The 20,443-nt window shown below is 45.9% G+C and overlaps 1 long non-coding RNA gene across 2 annotated transcripts; it reads left to right on the top strand.

Annotated features, from left to right (window-relative positions):
• Positions 1-5,039: 5,039 nt before the first annotated feature.
• Positions 5,040-18,507, top strand: LOC138452980 (uncharacterized). 2 transcript variants are annotated; one of them, XR_011260341.1, is made up of 4 exons: positions 5,040-6,218; positions 16,206-16,309; positions 16,392-16,671; positions 17,589-18,507. It is a non-coding gene; the product is annotated as an uncharacterized lncRNA (long non-coding RNA). The 2 variants fall into 2 exon arrangements; XR_011260342.1 differs by lacking the exon at positions 16,392-16,671.
• The last annotated feature ends 1,936 nt before the right edge of the window (positions 18,508-20,443 follow it).

Genomic DNA, 20,443 nt, shown 5'->3' with positions numbered 1-20,443 from the left:
TTCTCCTCTGCGGCGATCCCACTATGCTCAGTCTTATCTTTTTGATAGCACTGCTATCTCTCCTGCTTCTATATAAATTGCTGATCCTCCTTCGTATCGCTGCTCCCTTAGATTCGTCTGGAAGAGTATTATTTTTCATTATCTTTTCCATTTCCTTAAAGCATCATTCTAGAGTCTTTTCTCACTCTTGCTACTGTACTTCGTTTCTCTCTTCTCTTCAACGTTCGTGCTCCACCACAATCTCTTCAACTTCCCTTCGCCGTCTCTCTTGACTTTGATCTGCCTGTCTTTATCTTTCCTCTACTATTTCCTTCACTCATTTCTCTTTGCTTTCCTTTGCCTGTCTCTTTCTTCTTTTTGTCTTCTCGCCTTTCCCCTTTCTTCCCTCTCTTTCTCCTCTTCTCTTTAATTCAGTTCCCTTCTCATCTGTTCCTGAGTTGTTTGATCCTTTTCTTTGTTTGCTCGATGCTTTCTCTCCCTTTCTTCTACTTCCTTCATTATGTTACCCCATTCTCTTTCTTCTTCTAACTTCCTAATTTGTCTTGCTTCTGCTTCCTCTTTTTCCTGGCTCTTTTTAGCTTCCCCATCTCTGTCTTTTTGCTCGTATTCTTTCTGTCCAACTCAAGTAGTATTTGTCATCCCACCCATTCATTTGATTGCCGTACGTTCATTGCCATTTGGTTTATCCTTCTGTATTTAAATCCTCTCTTCAAGCTCTATCATTCACGCCTGTAATTTGTAGTGCTTGTTATATTCTTTGTGCATGGACACTGGTTTTTGGTGGTTTAACTTAGCTCTTAGTAGAACGTCTTCATTACTGTACGTTGATGGCGCATATGTGGGGTTAGTGTACACTGCTACTGATTTTAATTCTTTTAATGGATAAAATCTCTTTGGCGGATCGATGCTCTGGAGAGGAGGAGGAGACGAAGGCCTGTGTCCTCCCCTTCATGCCGATTAAGCATCCACTTCTTCAGGGGTGGATCTTCCACCTCGTCTCCGAGCATTTGCCACAATTATATAATAGCAAATCTTTTCTGCAACTTTTTCCCCTTATATGCCTCTTCTATGCAGCGTGTAGAAATGTGTTCATGTGTTGCAGAACTGATTTCAAAAAGGTCCCCTCTTGGGGCCAGAGGAAAAACATTTTTATCTGCTGTCGCACTAACTCATTGCGCGTGATACTTTTGTAGCTTATCTTTGTAGCTGGCAGGGGTGTGCATAGGTGCATAAGGGGAGTATCTCCTCCCATAACGAGGAGAGCAGATTTCACCTGCAGGGACTGAGTTGGTCCTGTGTTCACAAACCCTGCCTTGCCGTGGCTGCACTGAGAGAGAGGTGCTGAAAGAAGGTCTTCCCAGGTGCGCCTAGTGGTGGTGATTGCAGAGCTGTGACAGTGCTGAAGCCTGAGGCCCATAGCAAGAAGCAAGCCGAGGGACAGAGGAGTGCAGGAGACTACCAGTTGGCATGGCCAGACCGGAGACACCAGTACTGCAGAAAGGTGTGGGTTCAAAGTGTGCCCAAAGTCGTCGAAGTTGAAGCAGAAGTCGGCAGGTTGAAGCAGCCCGAAGTCGCGGTGTTCATGAAGCCGATGAGTGAATCTTGGCATCCTGGTTCACTCTTAAATCCTTGCCGGTAACTGTTACAAGCTCTAAAGTGGCTTGCCTAAGAGTAGAATCGGGCATAAGTTGTTCGTCTTTGGGAAAGCTATTCTGAACAATGGAAATATATCACGCGCACTTCTAGTAAAAACGATGGTGCTTGCGTGTGAAGAAAAGCTTTTCGTTTCCCATTGTCGAACCTTAATTGGTACCGGGTGGTTACATGCCTCCAATAAAGAGGGAGAACTTTTTCGGAAATCTCCTGAAAACTCTGAAGCTAACTTTCACAAATGTAGCATGATGTTATAACATCAAAGGAAAGTCGCATGTGACCAATTACAATTTCCGACTGGAGTAGAAAGTGGGTCCGTGGGAATACAAACACTTGCAGACATTTAAAGTTGAAAATCTATCCTAAAGAGTGGTTGCGTGTGCCTACAAATTGTTTTCCTTTGAAGTATGAACCTTGTAACACTTAGAGCAAATATTCTTTTAACGCAGAAGCTGTTGTATTAAACAGAAGAACATGCATTACCCAAGCCAAGAGGCAAACCCTTTATATAGTGAAGAAAAACCTGTTAAAATCAATCCACCTAACGGGAGAAGCTGTTAAGGGTCCAGTGTCCTCTGATACAAGTGAGACATTGTTATCTGAAGTTGGAAGTGTGGCAATACAACTTCAAGGTAGCTACTAGAACCAAGAAGGTGTGTACAAAACTGGGGAAGGAAGCTGGGTACTTGTACAAAGACTGAGCAAATAACCTGTAGTGCTGAGACTGTTGAAGCGAGGTGAAAGTCTGTCTGGAAGCAGAGGCGGGTTATCCTTGTGGCAGTAAGGCAGACGGAAGAGGCAAATAGGCTGCCCTTTTCTTGGAGCATAGGAAAGAAGAGTGCCTTGCCTACTTGTAGATGTCGAAGTGCTGAAGTAACAGAACTGTGGTTTTGATATGAGACTGTCAGTAAACGTCACATTGAAGTTGATTGAAGTAGTAGTATACAGTGGAATCAAGGAGTCTGTTTTCCATAGTAACAGTAGTAGAAGGGTGGCTGTCAAGAGGAGAACAACAACCCATGTATGGAGAAGCATCCTGACAATTATACCAAAGGGACTGCAGAGGTTACAAACACTTGTAGAATTGAAAAAGAAGTCGCTGATATATTTTCTGAATTTTGGCAAAGCAATCGTGGAAGGAAGACATCCAGGATTACCATTGGTGCTATTTCCTTGGCTAGAATTGGAAAGGGATCTTTTCAACTGAGATCTGGAGAACAGTTGCCAGTGGATTTTTGTTGGGTGAACTTTTGTTTTATTTGGAACTTAAAATAACTGGCTCAAGACGTTATCCTTTTGTTTGAACATTTAGAAAAACTAACTTCAAACAATGCTGGGGAAGGGATTTACCCAGGATAGGGAGAGGTCATCCAGATGATTGGTTGTTGGTTCTTCATTTGTTGATCATTTACTTTCTACGTTTATATGTTTAGTGTGATGGCCAGTTTGTTTCTGTTAGGAGTGGTTCCCTTAGTTCCTAGACTAGGCAGGGAACCCCCTGGTAGAGGCGGTTTAGCAATGATTTATCCACATCTTTTTCTTTTAATCCTGAGTCAAATACAAGCAGTTGTCCGCCTCACATTACTGACTCCTCACATAGCCTCCCACATTCCCTCCCCCACTTACTGACGATTACCTCCATTCACGTTGTGCTGGAAATTACTAGTTGGAGATCCGCCTTTATTGTTAATATCTGGGTCTCACGGCACCACAGCTGCTGGATCAGCAGATTCACTCTCTGTAGGCTTGTGCCTGTCTGCTGACTCAGCACCTAGCTCAGTTGCCTGTGGTGCCTGCTGGGACACCTATGGTGACACACAGGCTGTGGCAGGTAGGGGAGGGACGGCTGCAGGGAATGCACTCAATGTCTGGCAAAGGCAGAAAAAGAGGACTTTGTCAGCCCCCAAAAGGGTTCTATTTGCATGGATCCAGATCCCTTAATCCAGTCGGATTCAGATATCGGTTTCAGGTTCAAAGACTTGTCCATTGTGGAGATCCATGACATCCTCAAAACCACGCATCCCACAAACTGCCCTGGAGAATTGCTCCCTTCCAAATACATACTTGTTGGTGACACGTGGTACACGTGTCATGGTCTCATAAAAGGGGTGCACGGCTTCCCGTGTGCCAGCTATCAGCACAGCTGAAAGACTCCTGTGTCTGACTGCATGAGCGAATGCAGGTGGTGGTCCGGTTTCAACCGGCCCCATAGCAATGGTGACGAAGGTGGGATGATGACCCGCGTGTAGCCCAGCCATGCTGGAGCACGCTGCAGCGAGCGCCCGCCATCCGGAGCTCACAGATCCTGATGCGTCTTATCCAACGACCATCAGTCCCGCCGATGAGGTGGTGTGGGACACACACATTACTGGAGTGCCCACAGCGTGATATGCCAGTGCTGTCAGGGGCGGTCGCCGGAGAGCCTGGGGCGTGTGTGGCCGCCAGGGCTCAAGTCGAGGGTACACGCGGGTGGACGCAGTCCACTCCCCAGCTAGAATGAGAAACATTGAATGGCCTCTTATCATTTATGAATTAAAGCCAACCTCAGGGCGCAGTCGTTAGGTTTGCAGACCGGAAACTTCACCACTGCACTATATAACTGATGAAAAATAACAAAAAACTAAAGGTGAAGTGTCCCATTTTGGTACTGCAAGTTCCAGTGAAAACATTTGTATTGGTTCTAGGAGTTTAAAACATGCACACCTTTTAACTTTTTCAAAAACACTGTTAAAAGAAAATATCCTGTCTTGGTTTTGTGTGTGTGTTGTTTTTATGACAGGCAAATGCCATTCGTCCTGTGCAATTTGGGTGGTTATGCAAAGCCAATGTAATGAAATGTGCATATTTCACCTTGATATGCTAATTTCTGGCGACGTGACATCCCTTTGCGTTTATTCATTTTCAGGACTTGACCCCTGGGGGCCGTTGAGCCATGGTGATGATTGCATGCATGTAACTGGCTGCCGCACCCTGGTTGCATCTCGCGGCCGCGAGCCTTTCTGCTTAGCAATTGGCGAGTTGCGATGTGTATGTGTCGCTACGCCGCTAGAGTGATATTATAATGTGGAGCTTACCATTGTCGCAGGGATTTGTGGCAGGGCCCACGGGTCTTTCGCATTAGAATCTGAATTTCGAGCATTGAAATGGCGAGGTAGCCGACACTTATATTTGTTATGTGGCGCATGCGGTAGCTTTTGGCGGGTGCTTCTTTCATTATCAAACCATGGCCCGAACTGCATGGACGGGCGCCCCAATTTTGGCTCATGCGTTATGGTCCTTTGGGCTACTAGGTCATTTTTTGTCAAACTGAGCCGCGATCTGCAGAAAGCTCCCGTGTTTGCACTCATAAGCGTTTGGCGCATAGCTAAATGCGCGGCGCTGAAATCGGGGCCCCGGCCCGCTTGGTCTTACAATGGCGAGTTGTTCTTGGGGTTCATGCTGGTGAGCGGGTTTAGCATGTTTTGGTGAATGCCCCTTTCGACGCGCATCGCGTTATAGTGAGCTGCATGTCATGCTTGTGGGGCCCTCTTCTTACAGCACGACACGGCCCCCCTTGAAAAAAGCCATTGGCTTCATCTCGCATCGCTGCAACGACTACAAGCATCTTGCAGCCTCAGCATCGCGGCGGGAAGGGGGTGGGGTAGCTGGTGCGGGACAGCACAGTGTGCGGGTTGCTGTGTTCATTGTTCAGACATGCCAACCCTCCCGATTTTGAACTGAAAAATATTGCAAAATAGTGCTATTTTTCACGTTCTCCCGTCTAGAATAATTCTAGCCACAATGCATGCCTATTGGAAATTAATTTCTCGTGAAATCTCCCTCCTAGGTGGCTCATAATGTTGGCATGTACGCAAATTGTTGGCTCTGTGGTTCGAAATGTTTACAGATAAAACTGTGACCTTGTCATGATGATGGCACGCACGTGTCAGTTGACAAAGAGGAGAAAGGCTGCTTGTTTTCTCTCCCAGAACATCCATCTTTTACTCCCCAAGAGGCCACGGGGAGGGTAGGATAGAGCTTCAGATACGATACAGGAGGGCCCAGCGGGCCTTCTCTGGCAAGTGCATAAACCAGTCGCAGGACAAAGCGAAGATGTTCATTGAATTTGCATGTTTTTAGGATGTTCTTTGGCAATTTCATGTTAGCAGCGCGAAAGGAAAGCCTACCTGCACCTGTACACCAAATACAGGTACAGGAAGATAGCTCAGCGGCAACGTGTGCTTCTTGAAAGCAAGACGACGTGAAGGCGATCCCCAGGTCGCGCTTAGAAACCGCTCGCGGTTTCAGTGCGTTATAAATACGTAACTAAGACAAAAAAAACACAATTACGCAACGAAGAAAACAAACAATTCCTGGAACAGCATCTCGATGCCCACGGGTTGTGTGAGCGCTTTAAAAATGTAAAATAAATAAAAATAAACTGTTTACTGGGCCGGCGGTATCCAGCGCATGTGGATTTGTGCTCGTGTGACTCTGAACTCTACTTCATTGAAGTTGGGAACGTCCATTGGGAGGATGTCTTTAGAAGCAACACTGCACTGCCTGGAGGATGGAAACAAAAGAAGGTGACTATCTGTTCTGTGCACGTTGCGCCCAAGCAGAAAACAGCTTGCTAATCTTTTCCCTCCAGCTGTGTATTGTAATATCTTTCTCTAATTTTGTTTAAAGGTGTTAGTCATGTTGACTCCACCCCACTGGCGCGCACGTACCGCCCTGACCAGGACTCCGCCCCCCTGGCGCACACGTACCGCCCTGACCAGGATACAACCTCACGCAACAGCGCATCCGCGCGCGCACCCTCCAGTACGCCAAGTACTGTTTACTGTTCACAACAACCTCACGCAACAGCGCATCCGCGCGCGCCCCCTCCAGTACGCCAAGTACTGTTTACTGTTCACAACAACCTCACGCAACAGCGCATCCGCGCGCGCCCCCTCCAAGTACGCCAAGTACTGTTTACTGTTCACAACAACCTCACGCAACAGCGCATCCGCGCGCGCCCCCTCCAAGTACGCCAAGTACTGTTTACTGTTCACACAGCGCAGCGTGGGATGCGGAGTTGCAGAGGTAACTTCTTATGAGTTACCAAATGTTAGCACGGCATTTGAAGCGGGTAATGATCTTGGTGCCCCTTCTGTAATCATAAGCATCTAAGTGTTGCCAAGCGAGCTGCCTGGCTGTTTGGGTGCGAGGATAACGTGTAGTGAGTGTCTTTACATTCTTGGCAAACACAGGCATTTATGGTTCTTGCTCTGAATTCTGTTGACGTATGTTTACTCTCACGCTTTGAAGCACAAAACAATTATTATACAGTGCATTTGGAAGTGCAGTTATAAGTGTACTGCTGTTAGGTTGATCGGCTGGGCGGGGGAGGCACGTTCTACTTGGGGCATTACAGGTAATCCTTGGGTTTAACTAGCTGGTGTATAGTTTGGAGTACGAGGTAGTCTTTGCCTCAGGATTTATAGCATGGTCAAAAAGTTGTGTAACGGGAAAAGGTGTTTAAACGGGTCCCCCTCTATGTTAAGTGAAGGGAACATGTCAGAGGAAGATGTATCCCAAGAAACTATAAATCAGACTAAAAAAAGGGAGATGTGCACGTAAGATCTCCAGTGAGAGTGAACTTGCTCCAGTACCTCCAAGTATACCTATTCTATCTACAACTCCAATTGCGACGGAGAATTTAAAAGCAGAACTAAACAAAAACAAAATAGACACTCTAGCCCAAATACATATGGAAAGTAATGATGATCTCATCTACTCGTCAAATCCTATATGCAATATACCCATTACTGATAGCTCGTTACTGGGTGCAGTATCCGATGGATACAGCATACCTGCGGCTGACACCTCATTGGTCGCCCCAGTGGTTCTTGCTGAATTACACAGCAGAACGTGCCATTCAAATGGTCCATCGACCCCGGCAGCGAGCTCGCGCGGATTTTGGGAACAAGTTAATTTCCATGCTGCAATTGCAGCCAATCTGAACCAAATAAAAGAAAGAAGAAAGAACGACATAGGTCGGGCGACAAAAGAGACAAAAAAATGCTAGCTCACCTGCACATGAGCTGGCGAGTAATCCAACTGATATAACTTACCCACACTCACCCGTGCTAGGTTCCGATCCACTCCTACCTAAATGGATATCTGAAATATCATGCCAACCAAATTCATCACTACCACTTTTTCCGCTTGAAGACACTCGAGTGGCCCTTAATGAACAAGAGCTACAAAACTTCCCTGTTCTAGCAGGATCCTGAACCTGCTGGACAAAGGGCGCGAATATACCCATGGGGCAATTGGTGCCCTGAGCTCAGCAACGTCAGAGATTGCTTCTAGAGTGGGCAGAATAGAGGGCTTTTTGATGGCGCAGGCGAAATGCCACACCTTTTGGGCAGATCAAGTCCTTAGTGAAAAATCAAGGCATCAGAATCAATTGTTGGAGCCCGTAGGAATGGTAAATGTTCAAACTGTGCCTCCAGTTAAGTCACAATCCACCCAAACTAATTCTTGGGTTAAATCTGATAGCGTAGAAGTAAACACAGGCGTGAGTTATAATGAACAGAGCATGAACCTGTTCCCCCTGTACGCAGAAATTGCCAAACTCCAACATGAGAGAATATTGGTTTTAGAAAAGATACTGTTGGCTGCAAATCTTGTACCTGTTGAGATTTTATGTGGAGAACAGGCTGCCCATGAAGAACCAAAGTCACGTGCTATGAAAACCAGTCCTGATAGTCCTTCGGCCCTTACTGACTTGATTGACCTCGATGTGGGTCCTAACTTCAAGGCACATTCTCCCATTGAAGCTCTGGCAGAAGACAGTGAGGGAAAACAGTCTATCTTCTCTATGTCACGCAAAGCAAAAAAACTTCACGCCAAAGCGAAGAAAAGCGAAGAAAAGACAGGCTCTGACAGGTGCACAAAATGCCAGTACACAATTGGGGGCCAATACAACAAATAATAATAATAAGAAAAAAAAATAATTCTATGTCAGAGAAGACATATAAAAAAATGACATGAAAGTAAAGGATGAAACGATCATTGATCGAACACAACTAAACATAGAAAGTCGGGCACATTTGGGGGTTAATGAGAGTGATGATAAGGCGAATCCATCATCAGTGCTGCTGAAGAAGTTAAATAAGAAACAAGAACAGGGGTGTGGTGATGATACTTTGGAACAAGTTAAAGAGGTTGGTGTGATATCCTCTCCCCTTCTTATTCAAACACAGCTACAACGGTTCTTCGAAAAAATAGACAAGAAAATAACATCTTTAATCCAACACTCTCAAGGTCCTGCGATTAACATTGAAGGTACTGACATGATTACTAACAAATCGAATTTTAATGAGCATAGCCAAGTACTAAATGAGGACAAAGAAAAGGTGCCCTCGCAGGTTTTGGGTTTGTTAATACACAGGTGGTTCCCGCTTGTTTAGATGTTTGTGAAAAAGAGCATTCTACCGATGACATACCAAAACCTGATGGACAGGGAGTAGGTAGAGTCCCAAATTACAAAGAAGTGTCCCCCCGAAATGAAATTGGTGATGGGTTGGATGGTGGACCCGGCAAAAGTTGAAAAACCCAATTTAAACCGTGCCTCATTAATGAAAGTGTTCCACCAAATCCCAGTTTTGCGCAACCTAGTATCTAATGACACCGCTTGGATCAGACTCCCGTATGTACCTAATTGTCGGATGCTTTGTAGATATCAAACTACAATAATCGCCTCTCTAATATGGAAACACGAAAAAGATTTTGGAATGCTTGGTTATGATTTGTCTATGCATTATTCAATGGAAGATGCAACAAGTTTTGTTGAATATCAGATCCCTCCATGCCAAAATGAACCTAGCGCAGATGTACGAGAGAATCATTTTGAAATTATGCATGAAAGAATAAGAGTCTAATCAGAATCAGTGGCACAAATTGTTACAAGCCTTGCTTGCCTTGAACCTCTAATGAAAACCCTAATTGGTGAGCTGCCAGGTAAAGAAAATCTATAAAAAAATGTACTGCTGATAAATTCATGGAATTGTTGTGCGTTTAATAACTTGAGGGTATGGTTTCAGAAGCTCAAACACAGAAAATTACCTGCAATAATTATAGTACAAGAAACCATGGCGCTTCAGGATCTTTACCTAGAAGGCTATACGGCTTTCTGTGCACATGCTGTGAGAGGCTCACTAGGGCGTCCATCTGGTGTGCTTGATATATTTGTAAAACACATACATTGCGTCAAGGCACGGCAAGTGTTCACATTCACTGAAATCCTTGCAATTGAAATTACACCAAGTACTCTAATGTGTTCACATATGCTACTTATTTCACTTTACTGGAATCCGACTTTAACTACTATAGATAGCATAATTGATAAATTAAACCATGTAATTAAACCATGTAATGATAAAGGCTGTTGCAGAATCTCCTAACGTGAAAATCATTATAGGTGGCGACTTTAATTCTAATCTTATTGTAAGTAATTTGGGATCAGAAACATCAAACCAACGTTATGCCATGTCCTCATATGAAAGGGGGCAACTATGGACAAATTACTTTGAACAATGGGACATGCAAATAGTACCATTTGCTGACAAAGGACCTTTGTTTACACGGTTCGTGGTCTTAAAACCTCAACCATTGACTACATTGTGATGTCTGGATCCCTAGCTAATATATCATCATTGTGTAACATCATACATTCCCACCTAAGTGATCATTGCATATTAGAATGCTGCCTTGAACTTACTCTTCCAGTATATAATTCTTACATTGCTTTGTCCTTATTGCAAATAGATCGGCAAGCATTGTCTACCAGGTGGAATACAAGTGTATATAGACGTTTGAACTATTTGGCTAACAGGGACATTGTTCAAATAAATGTTCAATCGATGTCAACAAAAGAAGCTAAAATTTGTGATCTAGAGAATAACCTCATAATACGTAGGCACATTGAAGTGCTAGCAGCTCAAAAAATAACTGAGAAACAGACCAACTATAGGGGTACTTACAATGTTGCAATTGCGCTTAGAAAAAAGCAGAAACATATCGAAATACATAATCTGCTAAAATACCCTTATAGCAGAACCTCTTATGTTATAGAAAGAAAGGCAATTTTGACAAAATATAAAAATGATCTTAAACAACTAAAGTTTGATAAATACATTAAATCAAATCAAAAAATGATTCATAATCTTATCGATAAAAATACAAGAGAAGTCTGGGTCACGTTGAGAGATCCTCTATTGAAAGGAATTTCGACTTTGTGTTCGGTTGTGAGTGGGGAGGTCTGGATAGAAGCATATCAGAATAAATATGCAATGCCCCAGAAATTTAGAGACCATCAATCTCTGGTTACTATTATAGATCTGCCGTCACGATGTCCATGGGGTGTGGATGACATTGAACAGATAATAGGGAAACTGAAACCCTCAAAAGCTGCCGGTCCGGATGGCAACCCCCCTTGTGTTATAAAAGATGATCCAAAGTTGTGGGCAGCAATCTTCTTGAAGCAACTAGAATGTGTGTTCCAATCTAAAAGTGTACCGTCTTCATGGCTATCGGCTTTTGTGATCCCATTACATAAAAAAGGTCCTCTCAACGATCTATGTAATTTTAGACCTATAGCAGTTGTAGATGCTTCAGTGAAGATCTTTGCTGCCCTAATCCTAAGAGACCTAAATGAATGTATTGTTAAGCAGAAGATCCTTTCTCGTTTTCAAACAGGGTTCCGGAAGGGAATGGGCACACAATTAAATGCCACTATTTTGGCCCACCTGATAAAGCTTACTAGACAGAAAGACCATGGCCCAATCTATAAGGCTCTTTTGGATATATCTGGTGCATTTGATTCAGTAATAAGACAAATCCTATGGCACAGAATGCAAGAGCTTCTAATACCACCACAACTCATAGCCATAATAGTACTATTACATACTAATACAAACTATAGGATAAAAATAGATAAAACTGGATCTCTAACTCCTCCGATTGTCACACACATAGGAGTTAAACAAGGATGCAACTTTGCTGCCACTCTCTTTAATTTGTATCTAACAGGGATTGGTACCATATGGCCAACTTGCAATTCCTTTGTGGTCAAATTGGGCGAACTGCGTTTAGACTGGTTAGCCTTTGCAGATGACCTAATATTATTTGATCTGACCCCATTCGGATTGCAAAATAAATTGGAATGCCCTAGTTGAATTTTGCGACAACTACAACTTGAAGTTAAATTAAAAAAAATCAAACATCATTGTTTTCACAAATAGGAGAAAGTTTACTGGTTATCAATGGACTATTAAAGGGTTGGCTATTCCTCATGCACTGGGCATGCTATATCTAGGGTACAATCTGGTCAATTCTGACTCAATTGCTAAATGGCAGGTAGAAATTGCCACCAAATCATCTCCATTAATTGCTCAAATGAAATTAATACATTTGAAGGTCTTCGAATTCTCATTGATCCATTGATCGAATTTTATACGCTCAAGGTGGAACCAATTATAATTTATGGTTTAGACTTATGCTCTTTAGAAATTGGGTCAGCTTTGAACAAAATCCAAGGAAACATACGGAAACAAGTTCTGCACTTACCGACATCATTACCAAACTCCATCATTATGCACAAATTGGGGCTGTCGTCCTTAGCCATTAAACATCTTTGGCGTGAATTGGTTAGCCACGCTAAAATGTCAGACCCTGCTGCCAATTCCCTAGATGAAGATGTAGGAAAAATGTTAAAACATGGCTGTCCAAAATCGGTTTATGTTGCTGGGCAAGTGTGTGAAAAGACCCTCGAAATGATTGCAATAGACATAGATGACCTAATCAAACGGCCACAAATCGTGAAGTTGAAATGACTTCAATATGATTGGGCACTTACAGCAGATAAGATTGGGAACTATACAACATATAAGGAATATGCAAAATTTAGACACAAACAGAAACCCCTTCTTTCGTATATTAGGCAGGTACCTTCCCAGGAGATACGCACACTATACGTGCAATTTAAATGTAACCTTTTTCCAACACTAGCCCGCACTAAAAATTGGCAGAAGACCTAATCACCATCAGAAGAGGTCTGTAGCTTGTGCAAAACCCTTGAAAATGAAACTTTGAAACATCTTGTGCTGTATTGCGCTTACTTTGCAAAGGAGAGGCAAAGATATCTGGGAAAATATGTGGATGTAGCGGTTACCTATAAATTGGAAATGTTGTGGATACAATGCATGAGGGGTTATAGGCAAGCGTTCACCGTTGATCTGTTTCATCTTTTATCTACCATAGAGCTGAACTTGGGAAAACTTAAAATCCTGGATGGATTTAAATAGAGGTTGGGAATCATATGTTAACAAATTCAAATTTAAATTGAGTGCAAATTGTGATTGAAGAGATTTCTGGGCTGTGCTTTGTTTTGTAAAACTTTCAAAGCGGAACTGTTCTCTCCTATTATGGTGTTGTCATGTTTGGATTGTTGTCCATTTTTATTATTTTATTTTCCCTTCTTGAAACTCCTAATGAGGCCCTATGTCTGTGGAGGGATCACAGGACATGTTCCATACTATTGAGGAGGTCCCCAACAGTCCCAGTGCAAGCGAGGATGAGGATGAAGGAGCACTTTGGGCCATGTTTCAAGAGAAAATGCGCAGTGAGTGGAAGGGCTGGGCAAAGACGGTACTGCGGGGTGAGCAGGCCATGCCCATCCAGCCCTTGGTTGCCCAGGCACAGATTTGTCCGCCCCCTTTGGTTGATACCCCACCTCCAAGTGAGATTCCTCCAAAGCCTTTACCCCCCAAAAGGAAGCACTAACCTAAGGGTAAGAAAGCACTGGAGACAAGTAGCCCAGAGTTTAGTGCAGCCCATCACGGAGACTGCTGTGCTACAAGTTACAGATGGGCTGCCCTTGGTACAAGCAACCCCTCTGGTGCATATGCCTCCAGTGCGTGCGCCCCCGGTCGGTAATATGCTGGAGGAAATGTTGAATGATCAAGGGAGACAGATGCATGCCTGACAAGACGCCCCCTCCTCAGGTGGCAAGGAGCGTTTGGGAGGGTTCACCTGGACCCACATCAAGTGTAGTGATAGGAGGGTTGCCTACTTCTACAATTTGTGCCACTGTCGCCACTCTGAACCACAGTAGCAGTGCTTTGGTGGTCACACCTAACTGGCCCCCGACATCCACGAGACCCACTAAGCCTGCCGTTACCATCTCCCCCTTGCTGTCCGGCAGGTCCTCTTTGGTCTGGCACATTCCCTTTCAGATGAAAGAGCGTATATAGTTGAGGGAGTATTTTGACATATTCTGCCTGTTGTCAGTTGAGGACACCGGCCCTAATTGAACTCTTAGCCCGGAAGAAGACAAAAAGAGGAAGACAAAATATCAGGCTCGGGAGAATATTTCCAATTGGGAGAAAGCGTCCGCTTTGTTGGCCGTTATATGGATGGACAAGTTCCCTGAGCACGGGACAGCCTTGTGGAGGTACAGGGAGACAATTGTTTGTAAGGTTAACCAATATGGGACAACTGGGTGTATTGATTATGATAGAGGATTTAGGAAAACGATGACCCAAGTCCCTGAGATGACCTGGGACCAAAAAGATATGGAAGGATGGGTCTCTTTCATGGGAGGCAAACAAAGGACCAGCGTTGTTTGGACTGAGTCATACAACGATAGTAAGAGATCTTGGTATGGCAGGAAGGACCAGAGAGAGAATGGCCGCCCCTTTCACAATTCCCCCCAGGGACGGGGGGAGGCATGAGCAGGGAGCCAGCAGTTCTAACATGAACAAAGCACAAGAGGGGCGGAAACCAGGTGGCAATGCATGCTGTTTCTTTAACAAGGGCCACTGCACATGGGGCCCCAAGTGCAAGTACCCTCATGAGTGTACAAAATGTGGCTGGGGTCACCCATTGGTTAAATGCATCAAAGATTAAGGGGGCAGCAGGGGTAGGGGCCAGCGCAAAGAGAGTCAGTAGTTGTTCTCAGGTAAAAGGTCCCCCCTCCGGCCAGTACAAGGACGCATAATAATTGTTTACAGGTGAAGGGTACCTCTCCTGTCACTTTGCCTGTTTTGATGGAACCTTTGAATAAATACCCCAAGCACCATGAGAGGTATTTGCTTTTTGGGGGTGTCATGGAGGGATTCCACATTCCCTACGAGGGCCCATCGAGCATCCGGTTAGCAAAAAACGTACACTCTGCTATGGAGCAGCCATGGGAGGTTAAGAAAAAGTCAGTTAAGGGACTAGAGTTGGGAAGAATTTCTGGTCCTTTCAAAGGCCCTACCTCCCAAACTTAATTGTATCCCCGCTGGGCATAGTCCCCAAAAAAGATCCAAACAAGTTCTGATTTATACATCAATTATCCTACCCCAAGGGGGAGTCTGTGAATGACTGGCTGAGCCCGGAACAGTGTTCTATACACTACCTCTTTTGATCAGGCCATGGTGGTAGTGGCAGGCATGGGCAGGAGGGCATTGCTGGCAAAGGTAGACATCGAATCAGCGTTCATGTTATTGCCAGTGCACCCAGGCAGCTTCCATATGCTAGGATTCCAGTGGGAAGGTAGTTTTTATGTTGATAAATGTATCCCCATGGGTGCTCGGTGTCATGCGCATTGCTTGAAGCATTCAGCACCTTTTTGGAATGGGCAGCACTTAGGCTGGCGCAAAGGGGTGCCATCATTCACTACCTACATGACTTTATGTTTTCAGGCAGGATTGGCTAAGAAGACTGCTCCCTCGCGCTGACTTCCTTCCAGAATTTGATAAGGAAAATGGGCCTACCTTTAGCTCATGAAAAGACAGAGGGTTCATGCAGGGTCCTAACTTTCCTGGGCATTGAGGTTGACACTGTGGAAGGGACTTGCAGGTTGACAAAGGATAAGGTCACAGGGTTGGTGGCTGAGATATCTCACAATCAGACTAAAGACAGGACCACTCTTGAAAAAAATACAACAACTCCTGGGCAAACTCAATTTCGCAGCCAAGGTGATCCCAGCGGGCAGGGTCTTTGCATGCAGGCTAGCCAGGGCGACTGCTGGGGTTTTAAAAAAACAACACCACATTCGACTCTGCACATGCAGCCCTGAAGGCAGATTTAAGGATGTGGCTCAAATTCTTGGAATGTTTCAATGGGGTGCAGATTTGGAGGACACCCTGGGAGACTAGTGTTGAGCTACAGTTGTATTCTGATGCTGCAGGGAGCAAGGGATTCGGGGTGATCCTGGGGCCAGAGTGGTGTGCCCAGCGATGGCCACAACAGTGGCACAAGAAAGGTAGGACAAAAAGCATCATGGTTTAGGAAATGTTTCCCATTGTGGTGTCACTCATGTTGTGGGCCAAGGAATTGGGTAACAAGAGAGTACGTTTTTGGTCTGACAACAAAGCTGTTGTGCAAGCAATTAATTTACAGTCGCATCATGCCCAGCGGTACTTAGCCTGCTCAGGAAATTGGTTGAGGTGTGCCTTTAGAGTAATATTGAGTTTAAGGCCCGGCACATGCCGCGCACTGTAAATATTGCTGTTGACGCTCTCTCTTGATTTCAGTGCACCAAGTCTCGGAAGGCCCATCCGGCGGCCAGGCTGGAGGGAGCGCAGTTCCAGAAGGTTTGCTGGCAGCTGGAGCGTGGACAGGGCGTTCTGTGAGTTAGGTGAGCGTTTGCACACACCAGGCGTCAGGTTTAGATACCAGCAAAGCTATGGTAATTTCTTTTTTTTAATTTTTTTTTCTAGACCCTAAAGCTATGGTAATATCATGAATGTACCTGTGGCATTAAACTGTGTTGAGTGCGCTGCAGAAGAACAGGTACGCACATGTGTGGCATGGGCGCACAGGGAAGGTAAATCTAAAAGCTGGGCTGCATCTCACCTGGCAGCGGTGGCTTTCCATTCCAAACTGGGAGGCCAAGCAGACCCCACAAAAGGATTCCTGGTGCGCACCACCCTGAATGGCTGGCCTCGGTCTGAGCCTACCAAAAAAGATGGCCGCAAGCCCATTGACTTTGATTTAATGGTAAGGTTACTGTCCGCCTTGGCAGGCATATGTTTTGAATCATATGAATTGTCACTATTCAGGCTTGCGTTTCCATGGGCTTTCTTCGGGCGTTCAGGATTAGTGAGTTGGTCTCAGCATCTAGGATGGACACATCGGGTAGGTCCATCGCCTTGGGCGATGTTATCCTGTTCAACAAAGGCACGGGAGAGGGGGTACAGATCAGACTAAGGAAATCCAAAACTGACCAGCAAGGTAAGGGCTTTAATATAGTAATGAATGGGTCTCTGCTCAAGGACAGCTGCCCGGTCCACCTCCTCAAGCTCTTTCTAGTGAACCGGGTTCGGGAGGCCGGATCCCTGTTAGCTCATGCTGACGCCTCACCCCTCTCATTGTTTCAGTTCAGGAAGGTGCTGTCTATGTCCTTAGGGGTCCTGGGCATTCATGGGGAGGGTTGGTCCACCCACAGTTTCAGGATAGTGGCGGCCACCACAGCCTTCCAGCAGGGCATGTCCACCCAGGCTATAAAGAAGGTTGGCAGATGGGAATCCGGCCGGTACAGCCTTTATGTACGCCTGCAGACAGCCCCCTCGCCCGGAGTTTGGTAAACTGTTCAAACCCCCCCCCCCTGGTGTCCAAAAGGTCATGGGTGAGAAAGGTAAAGGGGCAAGATGAAGTAGAGGGGCTGTATTTGCTAGTAAGATAGCTCAGCGGGTTGAGCGCTCGCTGCTGCAATCTGAGTGTGATCTGCAGGTCGCAGGTTTGAATCCCGGCAAGGCCAACTCAGCCTTTCATCCTTCCGAGGTCGATAAATAAGTACCAATTTCGGTTGGCTGATATTGTATGTAACTATGTGCTCTGTAAAACACTTTGGATTAAGGCGCTATATAAATAACACATCATTATCATTATTTATGACACTCGCTTTATTCCAACAGATGATGCAGTATGGATGATTGGGCATTCATTCATAATACGGGTTGAGAAGAAGGTCCTACAATGGACGGTTTCCCCAACCTAGGATTTAGGGGAACCATGGTTGTATGGCTTGGTACACCATGGATGAGGTCTCACTCCTTACTACCTGCCATCCATTGGCAACCAAGGTGGAGGCAGGCATCAAGAATGATGGTAATTCATTTGGGCGGCAGCAACCTGGCCAAGTTGGGTCGTGGTCGCTTGTTGGCCCAGATACATAGCAGCCCAGGAGTTGCCGGGCACTGACATTTTTTGTTCAGAAGTTGTACCAAGACAGTTCTGGCGTGATGCCATTTCCCCGGCAGGGATGGAGAATTCCAGGAGGCGTCTTAACAGGAGCGCAGAGAAATTCAAAAAAGCAGAAGGATTGGGCTACGTGGGACACTGCTGCTTAAATTCCTTACCTTCACATTTTGATACAGACGGTGTTCACATGTCGGACAAGGGTATGGATGTTTTCTTGACGGCAATACAAATAGCACTAAGGAGGGCTGTCTGCAAATAAGTGTTCTGGTGAGTATGTCCTAGCTGTGTGTGGGCATTGAGGGCATCAGAAGCCACCCCAAAGTGTGGCGGTGAGGGATTTTCATGCTGCAGCTTCAGCTGTTAGTGGGTCAGGATTGGCCGGGCTCAAGCCAAATCCAGCAACAGGCACTGACTCTCCTTCCAGGGCTTAAGGGTAACAACAACTCTTGTCAGTGTCCTGAAAAGTGTCTGACTGGTAGTACACCCAGAAGCGGAGTCCACTTGTGCCTCTGGCAAACAGAGATGACATGGTTCACTCTTTTATGTAATGTGATAGTATATGGCTGAGACTGTCCCATTATTATGTTTGCTCCAAATAAAACTGTGACCTTGTTTCTTCCAAAACCTTACAAAGTTGTCTGTGGTTATTGCTTGATGTAATTATAACACACTGGACACAAGAGGTGGGGGGTGGCTAATGGGGGATCTCACTGCTAAGCCGTCGACAAGATCCCACAAAGCTCCTCACAAGAAATGCAGAGGCACGGCAGAGGTGGCCCCGGCCCCGCCAGGTGTGGCTTTGCCTGCTGGCATCGGGGAGCACCTAATCCCGTTTCTCCTGGACAAATAAAATGCAATTGCCCAAGTGAGTGGTATCCAAAACCCATGACTATGCCTATCCTGGTGTCCGTGCTGACCCAGAGCGTGTGTCAGGAACCGGTCATGCCCTATTCTCCCCACAGACAATGGTGTGTGTGATGTGACCTTGGTTGCCTGCATCTCGACAAGTGCCTACAGAGGAGTCAGTAAAGATGTACATCTGATGCTCTGAGCCTGCACGCCATGGATGTGCTTAAAGTGGCCCCAGTAATTATGTGTGTGTGTGAAGCAGTGATCCCACTGATTGTCAGCACGCTTAAAATGGTTCCAGTAACTGACCAGGGCATCGTCCCTTGCTTGGAGTTCCCTCCGCCCATGCTTAATAAAGTTTCCCTTATGATGTGTTTTGCCATCCTAGGATCAGAGGCCCGACTGATTTGTGTCTATAATTGCATGTGATTAATGAAAGCAATTTGTAATGTAGGTGTTTTGTGCTGTGTCTCATGTTGCATCATGTCGTTGTTTTAACATTATGCCCTTGGCATCAGACTGTGTGATCTACGGCCGCACCCAGGGTTCGTACACTGTGCCATGTTCTCAATTTAAGGGATGCAAGGCTTCCTGTGCGCAAGGTTTCACAGCAACTCAAAGGCTCCTGTGTGTTAGTCCTGTGAGCATGCAGGTGTGGGTCCGGCCTCACCTGGCCCCATAACAATGCATGACCTTAGAGGGAGCTGCACAAGTAGATAAGAGGCACTACTCTTCTCTTCACGCGCTAAATGTGCCTCCAGAATCTGTGTTACGGGTTGAGCACAGGGTCATTTTCATGCACACGTTTCATTCACTCCCTGTTTGGACGATAGTGATAGACATAGAAGAAATAGGTGCATCTATGGACAATGTTGCGAGGACCCCTGTTGCAAGTGCCCTTCAAGAACACACACAGCTCAGGAGGAAGGGGAGGAGCTAGGGGCGGAAGAGGCAGTTAATAAAAGTAAAGTGAAAGTGCAACACGTCTAAGTGTCCTTCCTCCCCAAATACCATTAGGGGGTAACAGCTGGTGGCGAAGGGAAACGACCGCTGCAGCATCCGGCCAGGCTACGTGGGTCGCACCCTGATTCCTGCGTCCCTTGACACGTCCAGCTGGTGCATCCCGCTTCCCGCTTCCCGCGACGCATCCTGGCCTTTCTGCTGCATCCGCAGCATCATCTCCTGAGTGTTGCTGGCAGCAGCTAGGATCCTCGCTGGGATCCGGCCGGGAGCGCTGCAACCCGCTGTGAGGGCACGGCAGAGAAGGGCCGGCTACTCCGTTTGATGACCGGGCCCGGCGATAAGCAGAACTCGACTGCACTACCCATGGAGTTTGCAAGGGGAGGCCTGCAAGAATCTCTCTCACTACTGTGGATGGCAAAGGAGAGTTGCGTGGAAAGTCTTATGCAGCGGATGCCCTGCAGAGCCTGACACATGCTGTAGGAAATAATAAGATGTTGAAGGAGTGTGCACGCGCAGCAATATAATTCACACTGACACTATAGAGTGCACTGCATGGCCCAAGTGCAGGCCCCCACCACTTTTCAGGTTGCCATAGGTAGAGAAGGTCCACTTCACCACCACCAACTGCACCCTTGTTTTGCAGCATGAGGTAGCACAGTGAATGCGTTGCAAATTAAAGAGGGGTACCACCGGTGTGGCCACTGGCAAAAGGTAGTCAGCCCCCGACTTTGCGCGTAATTTGTAAGGAGCCACCATG

The sequence above is a fragment of the Ambystoma mexicanum genome, chromosome 4p, assembly GCF_040938575.1.
Source record: "Ambystoma mexicanum isolate Mex_15411 chromosome 4p, UKY_AmexF1_1, whole genome shotgun sequence".
Taxonomy (NCBI): Eukaryota; Metazoa; Chordata; class Amphibia; order Caudata; family Ambystomatidae; genus Ambystoma; species Ambystoma mexicanum.
The sequence above is the reverse complement of the archived record's forward strand: the minus strand, read 5'-3'. Positions and strand labels throughout refer to the sequence as shown.